We start from the raw sequence: 19,553 nt of genomic DNA on the forward strand, positions 1-19,553 counted from the left end.
AAACACAGATAATAACTCCCCCCATTCCAGTATAATGACAGCCATTATGTTGGTTAGCGTAGTGGGAGCAGGCCATGTAAGTGCCTTTTGAGATAAACCGATTAATTATAGCAATACCTCTAGGAAGCCCTAATTCCTCTCTCCATTCTCCGCTCCTCCTCCCTGGGAAGGACCTGACAGAAGGAGACCGGACCTCTACTCACTCAAAACCAGATCTCATCAACTTTATGACTCGAGCTAATTAGAAGTTAACGCAGTCCATTACAACGAATGCATGAATCAATGTTTATGGACCGTTATTTAAGGTTCAGGAGTCAGTATTCAGGTCAGTGGGTGGAGCGAGGCGGGCTGGGGGATCTGGGTGGAGCTGCTGGAGGTTTTCAGTCACAGTCAGACAGTATCTCACCCTCGGAAACCTCTCTGTCCTTGCACACCAATCAATAAATAAAACAAAATGTGAACAATGTTGAAGACTAACCCTTACTGGAAAAAGTAATAATTACTCGTTACTTGTCTTAAAATGATTGAATTACTTTACTTATTACTCCTCAAGAAAAGTAATTTGTTACATTACTTTTGCATTAGACCCCAACACAATTGTGCTAGGCTTACTGGCATTCATTGGGCCAATAAATATTGTCAACCTAAATCCACATTACCAGCAGAAGTATCTAAATAATGACACACAAAATCTTTCTTTTAAGGGTTTTTAATGAAGATGGAGCCTGCAGCATTAAATTCAGACTTTCCGAGTCTATTTACCACTTTTTTTATCTTGTTCATGTGTGCTCTACTCAAAATTCTGCTATTTCCAACATGACTTGATGAGGATAAGACAAGGGGAATGTTTTAACTCACGTTACAGGAAAAAGTAACGTGATACAGTAACGCATCAGTGATGCAACATGAGAATGTGGATCTAGAGCAACCGACGGCCTTGCTGGGCAGACGAGTGAAGATGTGACTTCTAGTGTGAAGTGAGAAACTCTAAGCATCCAGCCTCCCTCCCCGCCAGCACACCACTTACACTGGGTATAGGGTGGATTAGTGAGCTCTGTGTGTAGAATATGAATGTCTCTGTGGTTAGACTGGAGGATTTTCACGTATTAAAAGATTTCACTGTTCACACAATTAGGAGCTAAAATCCAAGGATCTTCCAGTAGGTTCACTAAAGGTGTCTAAGCTTTCAAATGGCCCAAACACTGCAAGATTTCTCCAACTAATTTTGCACTAAAGTTGCTTTTCCGAGCTTTTCCGAGATCAGTGTAGTCTAGGATGTGGGGAAGGGTTAGACAGAACAGACAAAACAGAGAAAGCAGCTATGGACGTATTCACAAAGATACAAAATTCTTCTGCAACAGCCTAATTAGAGCCAACAACACTAAAGACGAGATAGTTACTCTACTTAGCCCCAATTACACTGTCCTACAAAACTGAAGTAGCTCAGGGTTTAAGTCCTGCGCCAACGTTTTTCTCAGCAACTTTCTTGTCTTTCAGCGAGGAAGGCAGTGTTTTGCTTGATTAGTTCAAAAAATCTTCCAGAAATCTTAGAGCTTTTCCACCCTCAGGGAAAGCCAGCCCTAAGTGCTAGAGGCAAAAGAGACTAGATGGAGAGCGTAATAACTTGCGGAGAACTTTTTTTTTTTTTTTAACAAAGTGCTTTAATGTCTTCTCGGCGAGGACGTCTGCAAAGAAAAGTATGCCATTCAATTTCATGTCCCTATTTTGAAATGCAAATGCAATCCATTAATGATATGCTCATCACATAGCGCACACATCTCCTCTCGGGGCCATTAGTAGAAGTGATGTAACCTGCAGCAACCCTCCCAAATCTGCATAAGACTGACATATTTCATTGTGAATGATCTTGAATTTGCCCCGTCATTACGGATGGGTTTGCACTCCAGCCAAGCGAAGGACTTTGGTTTTCAGCTGCTTGTTTCAGCACTCTGTGTGCTGATGTGATGCAGGTTAAACCTTGCAGACTCCAGATAAAAGGTTTTAATTGCTGCCTTGTTGCAGTGCATTCTTCTTTTGATCATTTAATTCTGCTGATTAGGCCCATCTCCCATGTGGCCACACTCGACGCAGTGAGCATGGAGAAAGATTGATTGTTTTCGTATCATTTCACCGACAACAATAGGCATCTTGCCAGAGGGCGGTTTTATCTACCAGTGTATTGTAAATGTAATGTAATGAGCTATTTTTCTGGTATTTTCTAACTGGTATGGGTTTGGACGGCCGGAGTCAGCAGAATCACGAGCATGCCAGGTGTGTTAACAACAGCCAGATGAAGAGCTGCAAATGAGGAACAAATATTTCTCTCATTGTTAGCAGCCAAGGCAGGGAAGCTGCTGAGCCTCCAAAGCTGTCAGACAGGCTGCAGTCTTCAGCCAGAGCAGCATGGGCCTATTCCTGAAATATTCTCAACTTCTTTCTTAGGCAAACTAGTACTTCAGCAACTCGAACGCAGCCTCCAAATGGAATCGATAATGGGTGAATCAACAAAATGCGTCTAGTTGACACTTCACAACTCGTGGAGAGAGGAGAGAGACACCAAGTCAGAAAATCGGAGGTGAATTTCTTATGAATGCTTTGGGAAACCAGCCGCCACCCGCAATTCGCTTGTGTTTAGATGTGAACACGACTCAGCAGTTATTTAGAAATAAAAAAAACATGCACACGTATTTTCTACCATACTGAAACTTCCTTCACTCTCCTTCAATCTTTGTAGATAGAGCCACTTGATACTGAGACGTCTTTCGGACTGAAGGATGGAAACCTGTGGTCTGCTTTATTATTAGAGATATGTCTTCCAGAGAGTACCAGTCAGCATCAGAATCTTTTTTTTTTATCGTCATGCACAATAGATGACAAGGAATTCATCTTGAAATTGCTGCAGAGACATAAGTGAAAAAGTTTCACGGTACACACAGACATATAACACAAGGACAGCAGGACACAAAGTGACGGTGGAAGACATGCGGTAGACTGTAGACGACATGTCACTCTACCTGATGTCTCAATCTACTGCCACAGCATTGTGGTCTGCAAGACACAACTTTGTCAGTCAGTCAATCAGCCAGTCAGTCAGGCAGAGACACTTCACTCTTCTATACCTGGATGCTATCAAACTTCATCACGCTGCACAGCACATGAGGAAATCATTCTCTACAAATCCTGTCTGTTTATTGAGCCGCACCTAATTAGTACAAATGAGTAAAAGTTGCATTATTGTCAAAATGTAACATTAACCATGAATCTTCACATCTTAGCAGTGGATTTTCACCTCCCACAATCCTTGTAGGAAATAAAATATAATATTGTGTGTTTGTCCTATATATCTTATAATGGAGTATTCAGTAAAGGAGAAGAAGTCATATGGCTGTCATGAGTGCATTTATGACCTCCACTGATGTAGAAGTTTAGCCCTCAGACTAGTGTTCATTGTTAGAGACAATCATGTACGAATAGACTTTATGTTGGTGTGTATTGTAGAACTGGTTTTGACTAGTTTGAAGCATGCATATTACATTAGCCATATATTGATTTCTTAGAAAAGTATGAACAAAGCATCTATACATACTGAAGTGTATAAAGAAACTTATATTTCTACCTTTTGTCAGAGAATATCCTGCAGTCCACCTGAGTGTGTGCTTAAGGTTTTCTCTCCATGCATGTTTTGAATAAAGAATCCACGGAAGACTCCTGAACCTTTGCTCATTCATTTTGACCCACAAGGGTGAAGCTTATTTTTCCCCTACATCCTCCTCTGGTGTTCAGAAAGAGCCAAAGGTCAAGAGTGGAGTTACAACCTGGAAGCAAGGGGAAGGGAAGGAGCATTTATTCCTGAGGACCAGACTCAGATGTTGCAGACACCAGGTGTCCAGCTTCCGAATTTTAACATTGGTGCAAAAGGGGGAGTCTTCTTATTTAGTGCCCATGGGACCGGACAGAATCTGTGCTTGGGTGGAGGTAGATTTTTTACCTCTGCCAAGGAGCTTATGTTTTCATACCTGCTGGTTTTTTGTCTGTCTGTCAGCAGGATATCTCAAAAATTTATGAACAGATCTCCATTAAATTTGGTGGGCAGATTGGGCAAATTTTGGGCCAAGGAACAATTGATTTTTGTCATGATCTGGATCTGAGATTTCCACTATTAGATGATTAACTAAACTAATGGAGATAGAGACTTGATTCTAAATCCTAAGGGAACGAAATCAATTTAACATAAAATCGAAATGATAGGACAGATGGATTTCAGAGTATCAGCAAGTTGGATAAGTTGTTTAGTGTTGGCGGTTTGTGCTCTCCGGGTGCCTTCTAGTTTCTCATTGTTTCTTTCAGTACAACTCCCACAGTGTGGAAAGCCGCTCTCACTGGGCTTCACAGCATTGGGAGGACTGGGCTGGGACCTCTCTGGGTCAGAAGTTTGCAAAAAATACTAACTAAAAAGAACTGTTATCTGCATGAGGGTGTTCTCTCCGGAGCACAAACAAGCATCGTTGGGCCTCATTATTCTGCTTACTCCTACAAGGCCTGAATGGTTAAATAACTCAGAGAGACTCACACTAAGCAACCAGTAAACTCTGAATGTCTGGGACACTTAAGGAGCCCTGAACTTCTTTACCTCCTGGTTGCTGCTGTTTGTTGAAGTGATGGATGGTGCTCATCAGTATTCAGCATCTCAGGCTCCATTGTAGTCTCTGCGGGCCCTCTGTTATTTCAGTAAAATGGTAAATTGGACACTATACAGCGGATGGATGGATGGGCTTTCTGTCTCTGCTCCGTCTCTGTCTGTTTCTGTCTCTGTCTTTCTCCCTCTCTCTCTCTCTCTCTCTCTCTCTCTCTCCCCCCTAACCCCCCCCCCCCCCCCCCCCCCCGCTGTAGTCCTGTGCCAAGTGTCAGTCTACCACAGCGACAGCGATTAAACACATTTGATGGATGTTGAGGCATCTGACAGTCCTGAGAGGGGTTTTTTTTACTGCAGATTTACATGTTCATTTTTTTTTTTTTGCATTTGTAAACACTGGAGGAAGCTGCCTGCTGTTTTGTGAGAGCGAGCTGAGCAAAAGCCATATATGACCTGTTCCATTATCATTCCATCCCCATACACTAGTAAGGATGTAGTGGAGAGTAAACCCACCTAAACTCAGTCTACTCACCTTTGCTTGCAGACAGTTTTTTGTTTATATTGGTGATTGTGACGTCTTATGATGATCACTGATTGGAGGTAATGAATTATCCACCTATTTATTTACCATTACATCACTGTCTTACATGCATAATTAAACCTCAGTGCTGCATCGTATTCCTGAATAATATCTGAGAGTATATCCATAAACAGCCAGATATTTTAGAAAGTAAGGATTGTAAGAGTTGAGACAGTGCCATATCCAATTAGTTTTATATTGCGGAAGATATTATTGGTATTGGTATTGCAGTTGACTTTCCTCTGCTATCAGTCTACTGTCAAGGATTTAGCACAGGAAGAAACAGTGCATAGCTGGCAGATCTGTGTTAGTTTGTGCCTGAGAGAAATGTCTAGTAATTCCATGGAGGCGTGTCCGATGCAGGTCAGTGCTTCAGTTCAGCGGTGGGGAGATTTGCAGCTTTTTACCTCCATTTTCCTCTAAGCTGTCTGTATTAGCGCTCTACCTTCCTCGCAGTCACCTTTTAAATGTCACAACTCCGCCGAGGAAAATCAGCCTTGCCTTTTCAAACACCTCTGCTCCTTTATCCGGCTTTTCTTGGTCAGGCCGCGCTCTCCCCGCACATTATCCGCCGAGCGTTTACAGCGCTCATTTCACCTCTCTAAACTAATTCGACTGCGTTTCACTCTGAGTGCTCCCCTCCTCTCCCCGGCACGCCGTGAGTCTGTCAGCCCTGGGCCTGGTTGGATGGAGATGAACTAGAGAGGCGCTGTTGGCCTCCGCGTGGCACCGGAGGACTGACGAGCAGCCGGCTTTATGACGGGCATCAACTAGCTGAGTGCCTTTGTGTTGGGATGCAGTCACACCAAGAGTTTGTTTTCTTTGGTCCCAACCATAGTGGAAAAGTTGACTTTGTTGCATTTTTGTATTTGGTTCATTTACATTCACACTGGCCAATTACAAGTGAACCAGGGTTTGTAAACAAAAGTCACATGGACTCACAAGTAGCTCGTTTACTGGAGTTTTGGTGACCTGTCATCCCACCAGGTTAGCTAGTTGGGTCAGATTACGTTCTCACTAATAAATACTAATGAACCGCACCAAAGTTCTCTTGTTAGAGGACTGAGACTCGCATTTCTCGGTGCTGTCATGCCGTGCCATCGAGTTCAAATAGCATAGTTCTGACCTGACCAAATAAACCGCACTGAAGGAGTTACTGCTCCAGAGTTCGAATAAACTGCTGCAGACATGCTTGGTGTGAATGTGCCCTTTGTCTGTGAAATGAACTGAAAACACTGATGACAGGGTACTGAGGAGTGAGCGGAGCAAGAGGACCATAGAGGACAGCTCCATGTTCCAATTTCACAACTTTGACTGTTGTAAATCCAAACTAACACAGCGTATCAGGAGTGAGTGGAGGAGGTTTTAGTGACTACAACAACTCTAGACAGGTCAGCTCAGAACAAAAGGAATGGCAGAGTAGGTTTTATAAGCTATATAGTGTACCACTATAGTATACATTTCATAACATACTATTCATGCTCATGCTGTTAGAAAAGCCAAGGAGTCTCGTACAGACTCCTCTTTGTGTGATGGTGCAGTAAATGACTGCTGACCTAACCAGAGTCTGTATGGAGATGCACAGAGAAACTCCAAACAGTCTATGAAATGTTCTTTGCCCGAGGAGGAGGGAGGAGACAGACTGAGGAGGATTCAGCCGGAATTGACAGGCTATTCAAAACTGTCAACAGCCTGTGGTTTATAGACACAGGTAGTGAAAGGCCTTCTGTGCCTGAAATTAAATACAATAATGTTGACAGAGTAATCTCAGCTGAACCCTCGCTGTCAGAGTCGTGAGACAGGACTGGGCAGGATCTGAATGGATTGTGAATTGTTTTAATTGGCTTTTTTCTCAGTGGTGGAGAGCAACATCTATTAAGAGAGAAGTCTTAGTAGGAGGCATCGGATTACACTTTGCACAGTTTGCAGCCCTTGTGGAAACATTTGAGTATGTGTTAATTTAATTAACTAATACTTACGTGTTTAAATGCAACAAAGAGAGCAAGAGAGACAGAGAGAGAGAGAGTTAGTATGCTTATGTGTTTGTGTTTCATCTTCCAGTCGGGGTTGTGTCATCATATCTATCAGAGATGCTCACAAATCACTTAATGAAAGTCCAGGTGACATCTCAACTCTTTGGTCATGAGTCTGAGTCAAGTCTCAGATGGTCTGTTTAAACTACAACATGGTTATTTCTATTACATTCACAGCTATCTGATTACATCATGACTTGCTTAGGTATTTGTAAAATAGGCACTGATTACATTACGTTATATTTTGTCATTTAGCAGACGCTTTTGTCCAAAGAGAGTAACAATAAGTACATTTTGTCAACAGTTGTCAAACTGACCATATATCACAGTCTTCATTAGCTAAGCCTTTAGGAGGGATAATTAGCATTAATAGAATCAGAGAGTTTTTTGTTTGTTAAAGGTTACATAAATGATGGTGTAACCTAAATGAAGCCATAGATAGGAGGGACAAGAGTACATAATCGCTTAATACATTATACTACCTTGCAATAGGGGAAAAAACACAATGAAAGCTCAGCTTTTTAAAGTTTAAACTGAATTGGCCTTGAAACATGAACATATGCAGAGATCAGCGAGAGAGGAACCTATAGACTTAGGTTATGGTTTTACATCACTCTTTCCTTTCAACCCTCCTACCTTCCCCTTCTCTGGTCTATAGGCTAAGTGCTGAGGTCCTAACTCTTACTTATCTGGCTTTCAATCAGTGATGACACATGCAAACACTACTAATGCAGGTCCGGGTGTGTTCTCAGGTGTCTGATAAAGTTTGACGTCAGCAATCCAGCATCCTTAATTGTGATACCGCAGGCTTTGTAATGTGCAATCCTTTTAATGGGTGCATTTGTAGCTAAATGTTAATACAAAAGGCACTGCAGCTGATGTCATTCTGCTGTTGTGTTTGTCTGTGCGTTAAAGTGACGCTTACATACATCATAGTCATGCGCACTTTTTAATCTTTTTAACTTTTACACAATGCAACAAAGCCATTCTTTTACAGACACTCGTTGTTCACCAGTCGCTAATCTTGAGTCTGAGTCGAGTCTGAAGTCATTTGAGGACAAGTCCAAGCCAGGTCTGAAATCAATTTGTACGCTCAAGTCCCCATCCCTGACATCCAGAAACATCAAAGTGTATGAAGCATGAAAGGGTCTCCGCTGACACCACTGTTTCCACTCCATATGTAGCCGGCTTGTCTTATTCATGCACCTGCTGTGTGTGACCCATTATCTGTCCTGACCTACAAAGACATCCCTTATGGGTATTCTCTGGACCCAATCAGCGTTTTGCTGGAGAAAGCCTCGAGATGAGAAGAAAGCCTCCACAGTTTCTCCCCCTCACCTTACTTCCTGCTCTCTTGGCTTTTCGCTAGTCCTGTAGTAAGAGTTTATTCTATACCATACTGGTCTATAGGTTCAGTGAAATGATCTATGATTCTAAATCCTGATCCCTGTCTTTTTTTGCTTTGTGATTGGTTGACAGATGGATGTGACAGCCCGCTGGTGTCCAATCTGCCGCCGTCGTCCTTCAGAAGCTCCTCCCAGTTGTCCAGCAGCCATGGGCCGGGCTTCGCTAAGGTCAACAGGAGAGAAGGTGAGGAATCGTCACTGCTGCAGTACATGACTAGGCTTAATTCTATACTATACAGTACAATGCTATACCAGATGACTGCTGAATTTTGTACAGGACAAGGCTTTCATTGTCCACATTTAAAGCGACAAGAGGCAACTAGGCACTCTGGCGGCCCCAAGTGGCAGCGAAAGATAAGTGTTTTTTGAATTTGTGAAAGTTTGAAGGACTTCACTACCCAGAAGTCTTAATGTTACTCCTTGGACCTACATTTTTTCTTCTTAATGGCTAATGGGGGTGGAGGTGGTGAAGCGGTTCAAACATCATTGGTGAGTTTGTCACTTCCGGTGTGAAGAAGGTTTCCTGCCCGTGACTATACCCAATACCTGTATTTCATTTGGGTAAATAGGGCAAATTTACAGTGTTTCAGTGGGGATGGGACGTTCCTTTCTGTTCCAACTTTTACTTTGTGATTGACACTGATAAGGTGGGTGTAAAAATCATGCCTAGTGCAGCTTTAAACTTTATGCACTTGGTCGGCCATTGGTAATCACTGTCAAACTTTGCGGTAAGAGTTAAGAAAAAAACATTGTGATGGTGATGTTTTTGACAAGAAGAAAGAAGAAGAAACAGAGAATAGAGACACAACGGAAGTGATGTCCTTCAACTGTATCTCCCCCTTGTTACTGAATCGTGTTCTGCTCTATGGGCTGCAGTGGTGCATTCCCCCCCTATAGTGCAGGAGAGAGGCTTTGGTTCTCTACAGGACGCCAAGCGTGAAACATCAAAGGCTACTGGATTCACCCAGTCTAACAAATACCTCACTGGTGGCTAGGGATAGGAGGGAGGAGAGAGAGAGAGAGAGAGAACAGCAGTTACTGCCTACCATCTGTATTGTATATAGGAGTGTATTGGAAGTATATTGGAATAGTACATCACAGACTGTCCGCAAGGCCACCTCCTCTCAATAGAAGTATAAATCTGAATTGTGATTCACCCTCCACAATAAAAATTCAAGAGGGAGCTCTCTGCTGGATGCTGATGTGAGGCTTTGAGCAGGGCTATCATGGCATGACTTGTTGTGGAGCTTTCTGGAGGGAAGGCTTTGCTGTTTTATCCATTTTTTACAGAGCTCAGCGACTGATTGTGGGGCCAAAGCGCAGAATCAGCTGGGAGTCCGGGATGTCTTTTTCCTCAACGTGGAAGAGTGATTTGCCCAACTGGGAGACAAAAGGAAGATAAGCCATCAGGAGGCTGTTTCCTCAGTGTGTTTAATGGTATAGGCTGTAAGCAAACACTCCCCATTCTGCTGCTACTCTACACCTGGCCAAATCTCTGTTTTTCCTCTCTGAGTTTGATCAACTAGATCGCAGCTGTCAGCAGGTATACTCCTTACTCCTCATGTATAAATCTGCATTAGACACCACAGGAGGATATGGTTTCATAATGATAACTGGGACCTGTTTATTGTTATTGGTTGGCTGGTAGCAAGTGTCAGAAATCATCGCTGTGGTTACACTTGAACAGATGCAAAAACACCTCACTTTGTTATCGGGTGTTAACACTCCGCATCTGATATTTGCTCTCGGAGGAGCGGCACCGTTCTGATTTCATTTCCCGGCTAAATGAACTGAGAGACTATTAGTGGCCCTGTAATACTACCCACAGCTCTGTTCGAGAAAAAAAAAACAATAAATTGTGTAGCTCTTTTACATATAGCTCCAATCACTATATGAAAGTCATACTTGGCCTCCGGCGCCTCTCTGTAGTGGGACTAGAGGACATGAGCGCTGTGTTTCATACAACTCACATACAGGAGATCTAGCTGATTACAATAGAGGCTTGATAGCGCTGAGTGTGACACCAAGTGAGGATGAAAAGCCCTAATAGTCTATTGACTGGGGATGAATGCTCCTTTAAAAGGCCCCTATTGTTGGATGGATGACTCTCCCTATTTCTGTCTCCCATTCTCTCCCTCTTATTTTCTTATCCCCCTGACTTTTTCTTTTTTTTTCCATTTCGCCTCCCCCTTTCTCACTTTCCTCCTTTCTCCTCTGTCACTCACTCCCTCCCTCCCTCATCCTCTTTTCTCTCTCTTTTTATCACTGTCTTTCTGTATCGTTGCGCACAACTTCCTCCGGCACTCCTCCTTGCAGACTGTGGTCTGCCATAATCATTATTTTAACTCATGCCCATTTGGACTGGCGAGAAAACATTGAGACAACTTCATTCCATCTTATAGCCAAATGTTAATGACAGTATTTAACATTTATAGCCAAATGTTAATGACAGTATTTAACATCTAAACGGTTTCTGTTTTTCAGCGGGCCATACTGATAATTGCACATTAGAGCCACTGTAATTATGTTGAAATAGGCTTGGAACATTTCATCAATCCTCAGTAATCATTTTCTGTAAAGACCAATTTAGATTTGAAAGAGGATTTAAACATGAAGAGGAGGCCGATGGCTGAATTTAATTGTGTGGAGGCAACCATAGAATAAGGCATTGATCTTTGTGTGATGTTTATGTGCCACCTCTGCCTCTCCAGGTGCTCCGTTAATATTGCTCCCCAAACACCTTAACTCCTGATCCATAGCAATCCACAACACTTCTACTCAGAACACCTCATTCCCTCTAAAAATCGAATAATATGGTTACATCTAGCCGTCGACTGTAACCACTCATCCTTCACTCACTTTGCTAAACTAGCCCTAGTCCAAGATGGGTCAAATCCATGATAGGCTCTCTCAAAAGACATTCTCAAATACCTGGGTATTATAGCTAGATATTGCTTCATCCTTTGTCCAGCACATTGAGAAAGTCAAAAGTCAAGTCTTGTCTTGTCTTTTTATTCCATAACTTCATGCTTCACTCACAAACATAACCCCGGTCTAGGTTACTATTCTATCTGTGCTTAATCATGGTGATGTAATGTACTGTACATCACTATGATCACGAGTAAGGGTCCCATTAAGTGGCTTGATGTTCTGGACAATGCTGCCATCAGCTTTGTCACATATACTTCTTGCACTTTGGATTCTGCTTTCACTTCTGGACTCTGTAAACTGGCAAGCCTTACATAACCAATGAGAAATCCGTTTGTGTATAAAACCCTTCTTTGTCTGACTCCCCCTATTTAGGGAACCTGTTACAAACCTCATCCTCCACCTGTACGATACACTCCGCCTGCCACGTTCTGCTAAACATCCCCAAAGCCTTCTCCTCCTGGGGCCAGTCCCCATTTCACTTTGCTGCAGCAAGCTAAGGACCCTAAAACTGGACGGTTTCACCGCTGTACCTGCTTTCAAGGTCTCTGTAATGGACCTCAAACACATGCTGTAGTCTCGCATCCCGGTACGCAGCCCCGCTATGAGCTGCCCCATTTATGGCTTGTTTGCTGTTTTGACTCGCTGCTGCCCCATCTCTGAAAATGTTTTAATATGGCTCCTTGTTTGCTCTGCTGCTGGGTGTTTTTCAGTATGCTATATTGTGTATGGCATTGGTCGACCGAAGCTGGTCTCAGTCTCCTTCTTGCAGTTATATCCTCTCATGCTGTATGCCTGTCTTTCAAAATATTACTCTTTTGCTTCATAATTTTTTATTTTGGTCCTTCTGCCTGTCCCCCTTCCTGCTCCCCCAGGCTGCCAGTAAAACACCTTAACTCCACCCTTAAACCCCATGAGCTCCACTTCAAATCCATGACGCTCCAACTAAAATCACCTTAAACCCCTTTCAAAGCCCCCCAAGCTCATCCAGAAACACCTTAATTTGTTAAAAAAAAACTGTGCTGTTCCACCTACAGTAGGAATCTACCTTGAACTGCTAGTACCGTCTCTCTAACTGCCTGCCTGCTCAGCTGTCTGTGGCTCCATCTGTCTGTCTGACCCTGGGTGATTTTTCCTCCTGTAATGGCTTGTGTCTTTCTCTGCCCGTCTCTACCTATTTGTCTCTTTTTAGTCTCTTTACCTGTCTTTCAGTGGCTATCAGGTGGAATAACAGCGCACCACTGCTAACCAAACATTGTGTTTATTTGGCACACACATCTGCTCCTTCTAGTGAAGCCGTCGGGCCGACCAGTGTGGTGTCAGCCTCTATTTCCCCTCCGACACTAACACAACGCAGACTGCAATTAGAACAGAACAGATTGCAATCATGTGTTGGATGCCATGGGCCTCTACTGTCTTATTAAATGTTAGAAAAAGAGCAATCGAGGTTTATTCTCTGTGTGGAGATGGCTGTGTTTAACACCATGAAAGACTGGTCTAGCTGTGGGTCTGGTCTTCAATTACAGAGGAGAAGGCTCTCTCTGTGGTTCAGCCTCCACTATTTACAGAGCAGACAGTGTTTTCCGGCCTATTCAGTACTAGACAATGTTTGACTGAGCTTCTGGTCTGGTTTAGAGCATTTTTTGGCTCACAGTAGCAGATAGAAAATAGAGAATTTCACAACCTCACAGTCTTACCAAAGTAGTTGAACGTGTCCAGCTGAGAAATTGAAGATATTTCACCCCCCATTGGAGAACAAAGCATAAAGGCTAATATAGAATATGCCCATTTTGTCCGTAATTTACAGCATAGAAGACTTTAGAGATGGGTTAGGATGGAGAGAGGAGTTCCAGTTCACTTCACAAGATTAATTTTAGTCTCCTTGTGGAGTTCTTTCCCCTCACATAGATCATGAAGCGATGTGTTATTCCACATCATAACAATATGCGGCTTATCCTTTTATGGTACAGAGACGAGGTTCTCAAGTGAAAACGGCTCATTTAAATTAAATGTGCGCCCTGGGATTTCCCATTAATCAGATGGTTCACCTAATGCAGAATTTGATTTCGATTTTAGATGATGTCAGGCATTTAGCCGCAACTCAAGGACACTTTGAAAGGACATGTGGCTATTGATGGACATGTACCGCTGTGGGGATTGAACCTGTGACCTAGTTTCTGTGACCTCTACACCAGCCTGCCACTATGAAAAGTCATAAGCCAGCACGAACCCATAATAATACGAGTCCTTGGCATGTATCCCAGTGCTGAGCCACCAGGATGCTTCTAAAATAAAACTTCCTTTGAGTCAGCCTTGCCCAAACAACAGTGTATGATGAGCAGCAATGATGCCCATTTACTTGATGTACTAACACACATTTTTCGTGTGAGACTGGCCCATTGGTCAGTTTAGCCATTCAGTGATGAGAACATAGACACCAGAATAATCCATGAGTCCCCGGTAAATCACTGGCTGTGGTGCTCCTGGCTAACACTTTATCATACACTATGTTGAGTTATAGTTGGAGATTAGCATTATCCAAAGTAAGAAGAATGACCTTGTAGTAATAAAACGATTTTTATGGCCTGTAGATTCATAAATTTTAAAAATGAACCAACATTAACTCAATATAGCTGATGTAGCCGGGTTTATTTTTGGAACTATTTCAGGTGAGCAACCGCGTAGTCATCCACTGCTCAGTGATTTTTAGCTGTACACAGTCTCCCATCGCCCATCACCTTCACTTCCTATGAAAACAAAACCAATCACACTCTTGTGGGAAGAGAGACCTTCCGAGCGGGAAAGCAGTCCAAAACAGTAGGCTGTTTTTGGATCATATTTTATGTAAATTCTACCAATCTACACAAAATGTCCAGACAAGGCTGCAATTCATTTAAGATTACTTACTTATTTAGCTTAAGAGCTGCTACAAGTTCTCATTTTCTCTCTTTTGAGATAATGCCAGTCGCCTACTATCACTCAGCATAGTGTGGGCTAAAGCGTTAGCATGGAGCACCAGAGCCAGCCAATCTACCTGTACTACCACTGTTTTACAGCGTTGGCCACTGAACAGCTCCACTGGGCCAGTCGGGGGTTCAATGTCGTTAAAGGACACTTTAACGGTAGATTTTCCCAGACGGCCTGGGGAGTTGAACCGGTGACCCTCCAGCCACGACTTCGCTGCCCCCCGAAGGTGTCCGGTTGGTCGGATTCCTGATGCGGGCGACCCCCGGGGACGTCAGCGGGGATTGTTCCACTGTCTCCCGATTGGTTAAGCCGTCGCGGTAATGCCATGATTTGAATGTCCAACAGTGCAGTGATGTAATGCTCCTGACCTGTCTTTAACCTCAATTACCTTCCCCAGTAGGAGAGCCAGCCTGGTGTCATTACAGACAGTTAGGGAGAGAAAACAGGGAGATTTCCTGGATTTAAAGTGACAGGCGTGACAGAAACTATTGTCTTGGTGATCAAACAAGGAAATGCGTGTCTGACATGGTGGATCCAGTAAATCTTTTTTCATGCAGATTTCCTTGTGTATGCTGTCTCTCTCTCTCTCTCTCTCTCTCTCTCTGATTCTTTGTTTGCTTTCCTCTCCAGTTCTTAATGAGTCGAGGTCAATGTCTCTGCCTCTCACTCTTTTCCCTTTACCTCCTCTGCTTTCCTCTGCAATCCAGTCTTAATGAGTGCGCGTCATTGCATCTGCCTCCCTCTCTCTCTCTCTCTCTCTCTCTCTCTCTCTCTTTGTCTCTTCCTCCGTCTCTCACCCTTTCACTCTCTTCCTCTTTTTCCTCTCACTCCCTCTGTTCTCCTCTGCTTTCCTGTCCGATGGCGTCGTAATGAGTAAAGGTCAGCGTGTCTGCTCTCTCCCGTTGCGCTGTCAGTGGTCATGTCTGTAACTGAAGTACTTATTAGCTTTGGCCTTTAGCTGCTGCCCTACAGAGCAGGCAGCACCGCGTCTGAAACAGCTGGGAGAGGAAAAACAACACAGGAGCGGTGTGGTGAGAACAGAGCGAGAGGAAAGACACAGCTAATTCAATTCACAAGCTCTCCGAGTCTATCCAAGCAGAAGCCCTGTTTTGGCTTGAGTAATTTCCTAGTAAATCTTTTTATTGGAGTGGCGATAAAATATTGAATCATTTTGAAATTCATTGGTGGTCTCATTGAGATTAATTTGTATCGTACTGTAAATCTCATGAATAGAGAAAATATTATACGAGAGGTTTTTAGTGAGATGATAGTACATTGGCTGTAATAAAAATGTTTGTCCTCGTGAATCTTATTAATCTTAGTATTAAAGTCACAATGAAATGAAAAATGACTTTTTCACCTTGCTAGCTGCTTCTCTGTATCATAACGTTCACCTATTGAACAATAAATACCAGAGAATTTACAAAATCTTTATTTTCTCATGTTTACATCAAAATCCCATTTTACCTTTCCTTTTACTTTCTGGAAAACAATGTATTTTTTAGTGTAATTTTAGTTTTTTGACCCCCCCCACCCCGTCCCTCCCATCGTACAAAACCCGCAACTTTCAAAGTGACACAAGTTTTCACCATGGTTGCGTCCTGGTGGCTCGAATTTATTAATTTTGAAGAATCTGGAATTCCTTCCGGCCTTAAGTCCCGGCCCAGCATACTGTTTCAACAGGAAATTAATCAAATTTCGGAAGCAAGAGACCATCAAAACGCCGCTCCTTTGTGACTTTAATGTTGTATAAATGAGCGTGTCTTATGAGTTCAACAAATATAATCATCTGATCAGCAGCGCAGGATGTGAAACAGTCATAATGGGGCGCATGGTGGGTTGCAATGCTTCAGTGATGAGTGGCTAATTCAGTAGTAAGTAGCTTCATAATAGGCATGATGGGATTAGGGAGTGTGTCCACTTCAGGCTGCGCGTGTCTGGAGTGTTGGGAGTATTGATTTGTATTGGCCTTGTGTCAGCATGACATCACCTTGGCAACGCAAGCAATCTCAAGTGCTCTTTAAGCTGGCTGCCTCTGTGTTTGCGGTAGCTGTCTTATGCGTTTGTGTGAGTGTGTGAGTGCGTGTGTGTGTGTGTGTGTGTGTGTGTGTGTGCGCGCGCTCTCTCTGTAGGGGAGAAATCCCTCCATCTGGTGCTTGGGCAACCAGGCATTGCTTTGGCCTGACTCAGCACTTTCTCTGAAACGCACGCACGCACACAAGCACACACACACACACACACACACACACACACACACACACACACACACACACACACACACATACACACACACACACACACACACACACACAGACACACCTCCTGCCCTTCTCAGTATTCAAAGTGTCATTATCTTGTAGCAGCCTATTCCATCACCTCCAATGTTTCTTCATAATCAGGTTCTGCCACAGCCCTCCCTCCTCTCTCTCTCTGTCTCTCTCTCTCACACACACACACACACACACACACACACACACACTTCTTTGAGTGTGGTGTTCCAATAGCATCCAAAATAGAAATGAAGTTGCAGCTGGATGAGTTTTGGCAACGTCTCTGAAAGCTATGTACTGTATTAAGGCACAACTTTCTCTCTCTCTCTCTCTCTCTCTCTGTGTCTCACTCTCACTCTCCCTCTCTCTCTCTCTGCTCTCTCTCTCTCTCTCTTCTCTTTGCACAGTACAAACCACACAGTCATTCCCCCCTCCACCCTCCTGCAACAGGTATGACTGTCCTGCCTCAAGGCCCCGTACTGTGAGTGGAAACGGATCCAACTCCACTGACCCAGCGTTCACCAAACAAAATCATGTCGAAACCCCGTTCAGACTGTGCAAAGTGACCTGAATGTTTGAGCTGTTCCTATTCAGACTTGGACAATTCAGAGTGGTTTATTCAAAACCTGGCCTTTGTCTTTCTCATTGGTATGCTGGAAAATCGAGCCATGGACTTTTTGCCTGTTTGTGTCTTTCTGCTGAGGCATTCCCTTTAGATACCATGCATCTTTAATTCTGTTTACTATAGGATGAGTGTGTACAAAGATTGAGTTGAGACTTTGCCTTTTTTTTTCATATAAAAAAATTTATATATATATATATATATATTGAAACTGTGCAAACACTTGTTATGTCAATGTGTGCATGACAAATGTTCATACAATGTTGTCTTTTCCTATTCCTAGAAGTTTGTTCTTGTTTGATGGAACCAATGACATTTGCTCATTGCCAATACAGACTGTTCCAGGCAGCATGAGACAGAGGCTTGACACTGCGTTCATATTGTGGTGGTAAATAGGATGATCATTGTTTTCAATAGGAGAGCAGGTGAAAAGTCAGCCAACACTGGCATAAAGTACTGTCTATCACACCTGCTGATGGAACTGCAGTTGAATTTTCCACAAATTTGCTTTCTCCAGCCACAGTAAAGACAGACCAGATGTCTAAATGTTTCGGAAAATGGATACAGCCACATACACTTGAGCACCTGCGCTTCTTCCTTCCGACAAAGAAACAGTAGTTAATAAGAAAGAGCTTTCTTCTCCTTTGCAGGGAAAAGATCTAACACCAAATTTTGGTTTGGTTGAGCTATTCTCATTCTCTGCTTGGCTTCCTACTCACTGACAGCAGGAGCCATATTAAATATTTCTGAAAATCATAACCGATTAAACAGTTTGAAATGAAGTGAAATATTGAAAATGAGCAGTCACACAATACTATTCAACAGATCAATGTTTTTGTATGGCATGGTCAAACCTCTTCTATTAAAATCACCTTGGCAATAAGAAGGCAAGTTTGGCATTGCAGTTGACAGTCATCCCACGATGTTTTCAGGCCACAGTGTGACCACAGTATGAGATATTCCCAAACATCCAGGCGCGTGCTTTCCGGTGGATGCAGCAGCTGTCCCCAGGATGGAAAGGGTGCATGTTACCTGAAGTGACACAGGGGGGATGTCGGCCGTGCGACCCGGCTCCGCAAATCGTTATTGGGCTCAATGATCAAGGCCGTATCGGTGCGGAGACGTTGGACGGACAGGGCTTCTGTCACACTCTGCACATTGAAATGATTTCTCGGCAGCGTCCGCGCGCCCTGGCGGTGCCGTCTCCTTTGATGATCCCATAAAAACTCCAGCACATACAATAAATGGCAGGACGCATCTCGACAGCTTGTGGGGAGTCATCAAATGGCTTTAAATGCCATTCCAGCTGTTCAGAGACCAATCAGCAGTGGAGCACAGTCAACTTTATTGCCTTCAAGTTTTTGTGACACAACTACGCATATCCTGCTTGATATCTTTGCCGTTTGTTAGTAGGCCTATGAGGATTTTTTCAATGGAAACCAATGGAAGTGCTAGACACATTGCACTCAGACTTACCCTGAGGCAGAGTCAGAATCGGTGTATAGTGTTGTGAAGGTAAACACACCTTCAGTTAGATATTTATCACTTAAAAGTCGCGTTTTTCAGTTTCCCTGCATGTAACTCCAGCACCACTACACAGTACCGAAGTCTGACTGGTTCATGATGAGAAGATTTGTGGTGGATTCAGGATGAATATGGACAGCTGCTTGTTTAGCACCCAGGATCCTATCATAGCATGCAAATTAATTGGAATTGTTCTGTATGTCTCAGATTCGATATCCTGCGTTCTGGCTACATAATAACAAAGTGTCTTCAGTCAGCGAATGAAGGTCAAGCAAGTGTGTGTGTGTACCGACACACACGCACACTCACACACACACACACACGCACACTCACACACACACACACACACACACACACACACACACACACGTCCAAAGTTTGTTCCATCTCATTCCAAGTAGATTAAAATGTAATGAATCACATTTGAGTGCCGCTATTTCTCTCTCCATCCTCACTCTCTCTTCTCTCACCTCCGTCAGCCTCTTTATCTTCCCTCTCCTCACTCACACACACACACACACACACACACACACACACACACACATACACACACACACACACGCTGTCACACAAACTGAAAGGTGATTCTT

General features: G+C 43.3%; 1 protein-coding gene across 1 annotated transcript in view; it reads left to right on the forward strand.

Annotated features, from left to right (window-relative positions):
* The first annotated feature begins 8,733 nt into the window (after window positions 1-8,733).
* LOC139654007 (contactin-associated protein-like 4) overlaps window positions 8,734-19,553 on the forward strand; it is a 60,795-nt gene continuing 49,975 nt past the window's right edge. The window contains exon 1 of the mRNA XM_071531023.1: window positions 8,734-8,836. The gene's annotated coding sequence lies outside the window, so the exon portion shown is untranslated. The remainder of the gene's footprint in view (window positions 8,837-19,553) is intronic.

This window comes from Centroberyx affinis, unplaced genomic scaffold, assembly GCF_046629955.1.
Source record: "Centroberyx affinis isolate AG114_WGS23_722 - 3 ecotype Tasmania unplaced genomic scaffold, CSIRO-AGI_Caff_v1 ptg002023l_1, whole genome shotgun sequence".
In the NCBI taxonomy this organism is placed as follows: Eukaryota; Metazoa; Chordata; class Actinopteri; order Beryciformes; family Berycidae; genus Centroberyx; species Centroberyx affinis.